At 33.0% G+C, this 14,568-nt stretch overlaps 1 protein-coding gene across 1 annotated transcript in view; it reads left to right on the forward strand.

Moving 5' to 3' along the window:
- The window catches only part of LOC112249601 (transmembrane protein 266-like), a 61,078-nt gene extending 60,713 nt beyond the window's left edge, over positions 1 to 365 (forward strand). The window contains exon 9 of the mRNA XM_042320195.1: positions 1 to 365. This exon is cut by the window's left edge and continues 1,715 nt beyond it. The gene's annotated coding sequence lies outside the window, so the exon portion shown is untranslated.
- Positions 366 to 14,568: the final 14,203 nt, after the last annotated feature.

Consider the following 14,568-nt stretch of genomic DNA (forward strand, 5'->3'; position numbering starts at 1 on the left):
AGTAGAGGAACATCAACCATATCAAGCCTGGCATTTTCTAGCCAGATACAAGAACAGGCAATTGAAGAAATGATGGAGGAATTAAAAGTATGAGGATAGGTAGTGAATGGCCCTAAAGGATCCCAAGAGGTACAGTATAGGAAAAGTATGTGAATCTGATTATGAGCTGTGATGGAGGATTGATGTTTTAGATTGGAGTGCTGGTAGCATGAACCTTTCTTTAAAAGATCTGCAGCCTGAACATGGCTAGCCAATCCTGTGCACTTTAATCTTTACAGATGTTTTGTAAACTTAATATGTGGGGAACTCATTGCCAAATTGCAGGTGGTGCCATTCAAATAATAAATAAGCCTTTGTAACATTAACAATACTGTGGTCCCATTTTATTGCTTTCAGTTGTACATGAGCCATGCCATTTTCAATTATAATATTTTGTACATTGGTAGAAGAGATTTTCATATTCAGTCTAATATTCATTAGTTGCATTTACCAAGGGATATGATGTATATATGGATGCCCTTTACAAAGCAATACATGAAATGACGCGGTAGAATACATACCAAACCAAAAAGTACTACAATGTATTCGAGATAGAATCCTCTACATTAATATGAATGCGTTTGTTTTACATGTGGGCTCTTTATCAGATATGACTGAGCCTTCCCATTGGCTCCAGACTCTACAACATCACCCTACAACACTTTTGCATTAGCAACTGTCAACTTATTTGCATATCGCTCTGAAATGAAATAAATGATTCATATCTATTAACATTGGAGAGACCTGTCACAACAAAAATGTAATTGGTTAACGAGGTTTGTCATTACAAATGTCTGGTAATGAGGATTAAACCCCCTAATTAACTTTCGATCAAATAATTCATTTAGTACAAACTACCCATTTTGTTGCTTGTCAAGTGTTTACAAGTAAATTATATGTTTAATTGTTAATTAATAACAACCAAGGCTTCAATCAAGCAGGCCTAAGTGTTTCAGAAGTATTCATTAAGTCATGGGGATAGTAAAGTGGGGGTTGGGTCTAATGTTATTTGAGGACCTGGATCATGTGAAGTAAAGTCATTATGGGTTTCAATAAGAGCTGATGTAGCATTTAATTTCCAGCTGAACGATCACACCACTCTCCTTTGGCGACAATGCTTTTCCTCTACTCAGGGTTAGCGGAAGAAATGTGTGGCGTGTATGTCTTAACAAATGTATTTGCATTCTTAATTAGATATCCTTTGATATAATGTAATTGAGCACTTCAGTGTTCATTCAGAAACTATACAACATTTTGAAACACACTGATTTTCTTTGTCCTTCTTAAATGTGCCATTATCCACTGTGATTATATAACACTATTATCCTGATACTGTAGCTTTCCATTATCCACCGTGATTATATAACACTATTATCCACTGTGATTATATAACACTATTATCCTGATACTGTAGCTTTCCATTATCCACCGTGATTATATAACACTATTATCCACTGTGATTATATAACACTATTATCCTGATACTGTAGCTTTCCATTATCCACCGTGATTATATAACACTATTATCCACCGTGATATATAACACTATTATCCACCGTGATTATATAACACTATTATCCACCGTGATATATAACACTATTATCCTGATACTGTAGCTTTCCATTATCCACCGTGATTATATAACACTATTATCCTGATACTGTAGCTTTCCATTATCCACCGTGATATATAACACTATTATCCTGATACTGTAGCTTTCCATTATCCACCGTGATATATAACACTATTATCCTGATACTGTAGCTTTCCATTATCCACCGTGATGTATAACACTATTATCCTGATACTGTAGCTTTCCATTATACACCGTGATATATAACACCATTATCCACAGTGATATATAACACTTATCCTGATACTGTAGCTTTCCATTATCCACCGTGATATATAACGCTATTATCCACCGTGATATATAACACTATTATCCACCGTGATATATAACACCATTATCCACCGTGATACATAACACTATTATCCACCGTGATATATAACACTATTATCCACCGTGATATATAACACTATTATCCACCGTGATATATAACACTATTATCCACCGTGATATATAACACTTATCCTGATACTGTAGCTTTCCATTATCCACCGTGATATATAACACTATTATCCACCGTGATATATAACACTATTATCCTGATACTGTAGCTTTCCATTATCCACCGTGATATATAACACTATTATCCACCGTGATATATAACACCATTATCCACCGTGATATTTAACACTATTATCCACCGTGATATATAACACTATTATCCACCGTGATATATAACACTTATCCTGATAATGTAGCTTTCCATGATCCACCGTGATATATAACACTATTATCCACCGTGATATATAACACTATTATCCTGATACTGTAGCTTTCCATTATCCACCGTGATATATAACACTATTATCCACCGTGGTATATAACACCATTATCCACCGTGATATATAACACTATTATCCACTGTGATATATAACACTATTGTCCTGATACTGTAGCTTTCCATTATCCACTGTGATATATAACACTATTATCCTGATACTGTAGCTTTCCATTATCCACCGTGATATATAACACTATTATCCACCGTGATATATAACACTATTATCCACCGTGATATATAACACTATTATCCTGATACTGTAGCTTTCCATTATCCAACGTGAAATATAACACTATTATCCACCGTGATATATAACACTATTATCCACCGTGATATATAACACTATTATCCTGATACTGTAGCTTTCCATTATCCACCGTGATATATAACACCATTATCCACCGTGATATATAACACCATTATCCACCGTGATATATAACACTATTATCCACTGTGATATATAACACTATTGTCCTGATACTGTAGCTTTCCATTATCCACTGTGATATATAACACTATTATCCTGATACTGTAGCTTTCCATTATCCACTGTGATATATAACACCATTATCCACCGTGATATATAACACTATTATCCACCGTGATATAAAACACTATTATCCTGATACTGTAGCTTTCCATTATCCATCGTGATATATAACACTATTATCCACCGTGATATATAACACTATTATCCACCGTGATATATAACACTATTATCCTGATACTGTAGCTTTCCATTATCCACCGTGATATATAACACTATTATCCACCGTGATTATATAACACTATTATCCATCGTGATATATAACACTATTATCCACCGTGATATATAACACCGTTCTCCACCGTGATATATAACACTTATCCTGATACTGTAGCTTTCCATTATCCACCGTGATATATAACACTATTATCCTGATACTGTAGCTTTCCATTATCCACCGTGATATATAACACCATTATCCACCGTGATATATAACACTATTATCCACCGTGATATATAACACTATTATCCACCGTGATATATAACACTATTATCCACCGTGATATATAACACTATTATCCTGATACTGTAGCTTTCCATTATCCACCGTGATATATAACACTATTATCCACCGTGATTATATAACACTATTATCCATCGTGATATATAACACTATTATCCATCGTGATATATAACACTATTATCCACCGTGATATATAACACCGTTCTCCACCGTGATATATAACACTTATCCTGATACTGTAGCTTTCCATTATCCACCGTGATATATAACACTTATCCTGATACTGTAGCTTTCCATTATCCACCGTGATATATAACACTATTATCCACCGTGATATATAACACTATTATCCACCGTGATATATAACACCATTATCCACCGTGATATATAACACTTATCCTGATACTGTAGCTTTCCATTATCCACCGTGATTATATAACACTATTATCCACCGTGATATATAACACTTATCCTGATACTGTAGCTTTCCATTATCCACCGTGATTATATAACACTTATCCTGATACTGTAGCTTTCCATTATCCACCGTGATATATAACACTATTATCCACCGTGATATATAACACTATTATCCACCGTGATATATAATACTATTATCCACCGTGATATATAACACTATTATCCTGATACTGTAGCTTTCCATTATCCACCATGATATATAACACTATTATCCACCGTGATATATAACACTATTATCCACCGTTGTATATAACACTATTATCCTGATACTGTAGCTTTCCATTATCCACCGTGATATATAACACTATTATCCACCGTGATATATAACACTATCATCCTGATACTGTAGCTTTCCATTACCCACCGTGATATATAACACTATTATCCACCGTGATATATAACACTATTATCCTGATACTGTAGCTTTCCATTACCCACCGTGATATATAACACTATTATCCACCGTGATATATAACACCATTATCCACCGTGATATATAACACTATTATCCACTGTGATATATAACACTATTATCCACCGTGATATATAACACTATTATCCTGATACTGTAGCTTTCCATTATCCACCGTGATATATAACACCATTATCCACCGTGTTATTTAACACTATTATCCACCGTGATATATAACACTATTATCCACCATGATATTTAACACTATTATCTACCGTGATATATAACACTATTATCCACCGTGATATATAACACTATTATCCACCGTGATATATAACACCATTATCCACCGTGATATATAACACTATTATCCACCGTGATTATATAACACTATTATCCATCGTGATATATAACACTATTATCCACCGTGATATATATATAACACGTGATATATAACACTATTATCCTGATATCCACCGTGATATATAACACTATTATCCTGATATATAGCTTTCCATTATCCACCGTGATATATAACACTATTATCCTGATACTGTAGCTTTCCATTATCCACCGTGATATATAACACTATTATCCTGATACTGTAGCTTTCCATTATCCACCGTGATATATAACACTATTATCCAGATACTGTAGCTTTCCATTATCCACCGTGATTATATAACACTATTATCTACCGTGATATATAACACTATTATCCACCGTGATATATAAAACTATTATCCAGATACTGTAGCTTTCCATTATCCACCGTGATATATAAGCCTATTATCTACCGTGATATATAACACTATTATCCACCGTGATTATATAACACTATTATCCACCGTGATATATAACACTATTATCCACCGTGATATATAACACTATTATCCAGATACTGTAGCTTTCCATTATCCACCGTGATATATAACACTATTATCCACTGTGATATATAACACTTATCCTGATACTGTAGCTTTCCATTATCCACCGTGATATATAAGCCTATTATCCACCGTGATTATATAACACTATTATCTACCGTGATATATAACGCTATTATCCACCGTGATATATAACACTATTATCTACCGTGATATATAACACTATTATCCACCGTGATATATAACACTATTATCCACCGTGATATATAACACTATTATCCACCGTGATATATAACACTATTATCCACCGTGATATATAACACTATTATCCACCGTGATATATAACACTATTATCCACCGTGATATATAACACTATTATCCACCGTGATATATAACACTATTATCCACCGTGATATATAACACTATTATCCACCGTAATATATAACACTATTATCCACCGTGATATATAACACCATTATCCACCGTGATATATAACACTTATCCTGATACTGTAGCTTTCCATTATCCACCGTGATATATAACACTATTATCCTGATACTGTAGCTTTCCATTATCCACCGTGATATATAACACTATTATCCAGATACTGTAGCTTTCCATTATCTACCGTGATATATAACACTATTATCCACCGTGATATATAAAACTATTATCCTGATACTGTAGCTTTCCATTATCCACCGTGATTATATAACACTATTATCCACCGTGATATATAACACTATTATCCACCGTGATATATAACACTATTATCCACCGTGATATATAACACTATTATCCTGATACTGTAGCTTTCCATTATCCACCGTGATATAGAACACTATTATCCACCGTGATATTTAACACTATTATCCACCGTGATATTTAACACTATTATCCACCGTGACATATAACACTATTATCCACTGTGATATATAACACTATTATCTACCGTGATATATAACACCATTATTCACCGTGATATTTAACACTATTATCCACCGTGATATATAACACCATTATCCACCGTGATATTTAACACTATTATCCACCGTGATATATAACACTATTATCCACCGTGATTATATAACACTATTATCTACCGTGATATATAACACTATTATCCACCGTGATATATAACACTATTATCTACCGTGATATATAAGCCTATTATCCACCGTGATTATATAACACTATTATCTACCGTGATATATAACACTATTATCCACCGTGATATATAACACTATTATCTACCGTGATATATAACACTATTATCCACCGTGATATATAACACTATTATCCACCGTGATATATAACACTATTATCCAGATACTGTAGCTTTCCATTATCCACCGTGATATATAACACTATTATCCACCGTGATATATAACACTATTATCCACCGTGATATATAACACTATTATCCACCGTGATATATAACACTATTATCCAGATACTGTAGCTTTCCATTATCCACCGTGATATATAAGCCTATTATCCACCGTGATTATATAACACTATTATCCACCGTGATATATAACACCATTATCCACCGTGATATATAACACTTATCCTGATACTGTAGCTTTCCATTATCCACCGTGATATATAACACTATTATCCTGATACTGTAGCTTTCCATTATCCACCGTGATATATAACACTATTATCTACCGTGATATATAACACTATTATCCACCGTGATATATAACACTATTATCCACCGTGATATATAACACTATTATCCACCGTGATATATAACACTTATCCTGATACTGTAGCTTTCCATTATCCACCGTGATATATAACACTATTGTCCACCGTGATATATAACACTATTATCCTGATACTGTAGCTTTCCATTATCCACCGTGATATATAACACTATTATCCACCGTAATATATAACACTATTATCCACCGTGATATATAACACCATTATCCACCGTGATATATAACACTTATCCTGATACTGTAGCTTTCCATTATCCACCGTGATATATAACACTATTATCCAGATACTGTAGCTTTCCATTATCCACCGTGATTATATAACACTATTATCTACCGTGATATATAACACTATTATCCACCGTGATATATAAAACTATTATCCAGATACTGTAGCTTTCCATTATCCACCGTGATATATAAGCCTATTATCTACCGTGATATATAACACTATTATCCACCGTGATTATATAACACTATTATCCACCGTGATATATAACACTATTATCCACCGTGATATATAACACTATTATCCAGATACTGTAGCTTTCCATTATCCACCGTGATATATAACACTATTATCCACTGTGATATATAACACTTATCCTGATACTGTAGCTTTCCATTATCCACCGTGATATATAACACTATTATCCACCGTGATTATATAACACTATTATCACCGTGATATATAACGCTATTATCCACCGTGATATATAACACTATTATCACCGTGATATATAACACTATTATCCACCGTGATATATAACACTATTATCCACCGTAATATATAACACTATTATCCACCGTGATATATAACACCATTATCCACCGTGATATATAACACTTATCCTGATACTGTAGCTTTCCATTATCCACCGTGATATATAACACTATTATCCTGATACTGTAGCTTTCCATTATCCACCGTGATATATAACACTATTATCCTGATACTGTAGCTTTCCATTATCCACCGTGATATATAACACTATTATCCAGATACTGTAGCTTTCCATTATCCACCGTGATTATATAACACTATTATCAACCGTGATATATAACACTATTATCCACCGTGATATATAAAACTATTATCCAGATACTGTAGCTTTCCATTATCCACCGTGATTATATAACACTATTATCTACCGTGATATATAACACTATTATCCACCGTGATATATAACACTATTATCCAGATACTGTAGCTTTCCATTATCCACCGTGATATATAACACTATTATCCACTGTGATATATAACACTTATCCTGATACTGTAGCTTTCCATTATCCACCGTGATATATAACACTATTATCCACCGTGATATATAACACTATTATCACCGTGATATATAACACTATTATCCACCGTGATATATAACACTATTATCTACCGTGATATATAACACTATTATCCACCGTGATATATAACACTATTATCCACCGTGATATATATACACTATTATCCACCGTGATATATAACACTATTATCCACCGTGATATATAACACTATTATCCACCGTGATATATAACACTATTATCCACTATTATTATCCGTGATATATAACACTATTATCCACCGTGATATATAACACTATTATCCACCGTGATATATAACACTATTATCCTGATACTGTAGCTTTCCATTATCCACCGTGATTATATAACACTATTATCCACCGTGATATATAACACTATTATCCACGGAGATATATAACACTATTATCCACCGTGATATATAACACTTATCCTGATACTGTAGCTTTCCATTATCCACCGTGATATAGAACACTATTATCCACCGTGATATTTAACACTATTATCCACCGTGATATTTAACACTATTATCCACCGTGACATATAACACTATTATCCACCGTGACATATAACACTATTATCCACTGTGATATATAACACTATTATCTACCGTGATATATAACACCATTATTCACCGTGATATTTAACACTATTATCCACCGTGATATATAACACTATTATCCACCGTGATATTTAACACTATTATCCACCGTGATATATAACACTATTATCCACCGTGATTATATAACACTATTATCTACCGTGATATATAACACTATTATCCACCGTGATATATATTATCACCGTTATCTACCGTGATATATAACACTATTATCCACCGTGATATTATAACACTATTATCTACCGTGATATATAAGCCTATTATCCACCGTGATTATATAACACTATTATCTACCGTGATATATAACACTATTATCCACCGTGATATATAACACTATTATCCACCGTGATATATAACACTATTATCCAGATACTGTAGCTTTCCATTATCCACCGTGATATATAACACTATTATCCACCGTGATATATAACACTATTATCCACCGTGATATATAACACTATTATCCACCGTGATATATAACACTATTATCCAGATACTGTAGCTTTCCATTATCCACCGTGATATATAAGCCTATTATCCACCGTGATTATATAACACTATTATCCACCATGATATATAACACTATTATCCACCGTGATATATAACACTTATCCTGATACTGTAGCTTTCCATTATCCACCGTGACTATTATGATACTGTACTTTATTATCCACCGTGATATATAACACTATTATCCACCGTGATATATAACACTATTATCCACCGTGATATATAACACTATTATCCACCGTGATATATAACACTATTATCCACCGTGATATATAACACTTATCCTGATACTGTAGCTTCATTATCCACCGTGATATATAACACTATTATCCACCGTGATATATAACACTATTATCCTGATACTGTAGATATATCACATTATCCACCGTGATATATAACACTATTATCCACCGTGATATATAACACTATTATCCACCGTGATATATAACACTATTATCCACCGTGATATATAACACTATTATCCACCGTGATATATAACACCATTATCCACCGTGATATATAACACTATTATCCAGATACTGTAGCTTTCCATTATCCACCGTGATATATAACACTATTATCACCGTGATATATAACACTATTATCCACCGTGATATATAAAACTATTATCCTGATACTGTAGCTATTAACCATTATCCACCGTGATTATCTACTATTATCACCGTGATATATAACACTATTATCCACCGTGATATATAACACTATTATCCTATACCACCGTGATATATAACACTATTATCCACCGTGATATATAACACTATTATCCAGATACTGTAGCTTTCCATTATCCACCGTGATATATAACACTATTATCCACTGTGATATATAACACTATTATCCTGATACTGTAGCTTTCCATTATCCACCGTGATATATAACACTATTATCACCGTGATATATAACACTATTATCCGTGATACTATATACTTTCCATTATCCACCGTGATATATAACACTATTATCCACCGTGATATATAACACTATTATCACCGTGATATATAACACTATTATCCACTGTGATATATAACACTATTATCCACCGTGATATATAACACTATTATCACCGTGATATATAACACTATTATCCACGTGATATATAACACTATTATCCTGATACTGTAGCTTTCCATTATCCACCGTGATATATAACACTATTATCCTGATACTGTGATTTAACACCATTATCCACCGTGATATATAACACTATTATCCACCGTGATATATAACACTATTATCCACCATGATATATAACACTATTATCCTGATACTGTAGCTTTCCATTATCCACCGTGATATATAACACTATTATCCACCGTGATATATAACACCATTATCCACCGTGATATATAACACTATTATCCTGATACTGTAGCTTTCCATTATCCACCGTGATATAGAACACTATTATCCACCGTGATATTTAACACTATTATCCACCGTGATATTTAACACTATTATCCACCGTGATATATAACACTATTATCCTGATACTGTAGCTTTCCATTATCCACTGTGATATATAACACTATTATCCTGATACTATAGCTTTCCATTATCCACCGTGATATATAACACTATTATCCACCGTGATATATATTATCCACCGTGATATATAACACTATTATCCTGATACCGTGATATATCCATTATGATGATATATAACACTATTATCCACCGTGATATATAACACTATTATCCTGATATGTAGCTTTCCATTATCCACCGTGATATATAACACTATTATCCACCGTGATTAAATAACACTATTATCCATCGTGATATATAACACTATTATCCATCGTGATATATAATACTATTATCCACCGTGATATATAACACTATTATCCACCGTGATATATAACACTATTATCCACCGTGATATATAACACTATTATCCTGATACTGTAGCTTTCCATTATCCACCGTGATATATAACACTATTATCCACCGTGATTATATAACACTATTATCCATCGTGATATATAACACTATTATCCATCGTGATATATAACACTATTATCCATCGTGATATATAACACCGTTCTCCACCGTGATATATAACACTTATCCTGATACTGTAGCTTTCCATTATCCACCGTGATATATAACACTATTATCCTGATACTGTAGCTTTCCATTATCCACCGTGATATATAACACTATTATCCTGATACTGTAGCTTTCCATTATCCACCGTGATATATAACACCATTATCCACCGTGATATATAACACTTATCCTGATACTGTAGCTTTCCATTATCCACCGTGATATATAACACTATTATCCACCGTGATATATAACACTATTATCCACCGTGATATATAACACTATTATCCTGATACTGTAGCTTTCCATTATCCACCGTGATATATAACACTATTATCCACCGTGATTATATAACACTATTATCCATCGTGATATATAACACTATTATCCATCGTGATATATAACACTATTATCCACCGTGATATATAACACTTATCCTGATACTGTAGCTTTCCATTATCCACCGTGATATATAACACTTATCCTGATACTGTAGCTTTCCATTATCCACCGTGATATATAACACTATTATCCACCGTGATATATAACACTATTATCCACCGTGATATATAACACCATTATCCACCGTGATATATAACACTTATCCTGATACTGTAGCTTTCCATTATCCACCGTGATTATATAACACTATTATCCACCATGATATATAACACTTATCCTGATACTGTAGCTTTCCATTATCCACCGTGATTATATAACACTATTATCCACCGTGATATATAACACTATTATCCACCGTGATATATAACACTATTATCCACCGTGATATATAACACTATTATCCACCGTGATATATAACACTATTATCCTGATACTGTAGCTTTCCATTATCCACCATGATATATAACACTATTATCCACCGTGATATATAACACTATTATCCACCGTGATATATAACACTATTATCCAGATACTGTAGCTTTCCATTATCCACCGTGATATATAACACTATTATCCACCGTGATATATAACACTATTATCCACCGTGATATATGACACTATTATCCACCGTGATATATAACACTATTATCCACCGTGATATATAACACTATTATCTACCGTGATATATAACACTATTATCCACCGTGATATATAGAACTATTATCCAGATACTGTAGCTTTCCATTATCCACCGTGATATATAAGCCTATTATCTACCGTGATATATAACACTATTATCCACCGTGATTATATAACACTATTATCCACCGTGATATATAACACTATTATCCACCGTGATATATAACACTATTATCCTGATACTGTAGCTTTCCATTATCCACCGTGATATATAACACTATTATCCACCGTGATATATAACACTATTATTATCCTGATACTGTAGCTTTCCATTATCCACCGTGATATATAACACTATTATCCACCCACCGTGATATATAACACTTATCCACCTGATATATAGCTTTCCATTATCCACCGTGATATATAACACTATTATCCACCGTGATATATAACACCATTATCCACCGTGATATATAACACTATTATCCACTGTGATATATAACACTATTATCGTGATATATAACACTATTATCCACCGTGATATATAACACTATTATCCACCGTGATATATAACACTATTATCCACCGTGATATATAACACTATTATCCACCGTGATATATAACACTATTATCTACCGTGATATATAACACTATTATCCACCGTGATATATAACACTATTATCCACCGTGATATATAACACTATTATCCACCGTGATATATAACACTATTATCCACCTGATATATAAAACTATTATCCTATTATCCACCGTGATATATAACACTATTATCCACCGTGATATATAACACTATTATCCGTGATATATAACTATTATCCACCGTGATATATAACACTATTATCCACCGTGATATATAACACTATTATCCACCGTGATATATAACACTATTATCCACCGTGATATATAACACTATTATCCACCGTGATATATAACACTATTATCCACCGTGATATATAACACTATTATCCACCGTGATATATAACACTATTATCCACCGTGATATATAACACTATTATCCGTGATATATAACACCATTATCCACCGTGATATATAACACTATTATCCACCGTGATATATAACACTATTATCCTGATACTGTAGCTCCATTATCCACCGTGATATATAACACTATTATCCACCGTGATATATAACACTATTATCCACCGTGATATATAACACTATTATCCTGATACTGTAGCTTTCCATTATCCAACGTGAAATATAACACTATTATCCACCGTGATATATAACACTATTATCCACCGTGGTATATAACACCATTATCCACCGTGATATATAACACTATTATCCACTGTGATATATAACACTATTATCTACCGTGATATATAACACCATTATTCACCGTGATATTTAACACTATTATCCACCGTGATATATGATATTATCCACCGTGATATATACACCATTATCCACCGTGATATATAACACTATTATCCACCGTGATATATAACACTATTATCCACCGTGATATATAACACTATTATCCACCGTGATATATAACACTATTATCCACCGTGATATATAACACTATTATCCACCGTGATATATCTATTATCCACCGTGATATATAACACTATTATCCACCGTGATATATACTATTACTGATATTATCATTATCCTATTACCGTGATATATAACACTATTATCCACCGTGATATATAACACTATTATCCACCGTGATATATAACACTATTATCCAGATACTGTAGCGTGATATTCCATTATCCACCGTGATATATAACACTATTATCCACCGTGATATATAACACTATTATCCACCGTGATATATAACACTATTATCCTGATACTGTAGCTTTCCATTATCCACCGTGATATATAACACTATTATCCACCGTGATATATAACACTATTATCCACCGTGATATATAACACTATTATCCACCGTGATATATAACACTATTATCCACCGTGATACTATATCCACCGTGATATTATCCACCGTGATATATAACACTATTATCCACCGTGATATA

The sequence above is a fragment of the Oncorhynchus tshawytscha genome, linkage group LG04, assembly GCF_018296145.1.
Source record: "Oncorhynchus tshawytscha isolate Ot180627B linkage group LG04, Otsh_v2.0, whole genome shotgun sequence".
Taxonomy (NCBI): Eukaryota; Metazoa; Chordata; class Actinopteri; order Salmoniformes; family Salmonidae; genus Oncorhynchus; species Oncorhynchus tshawytscha.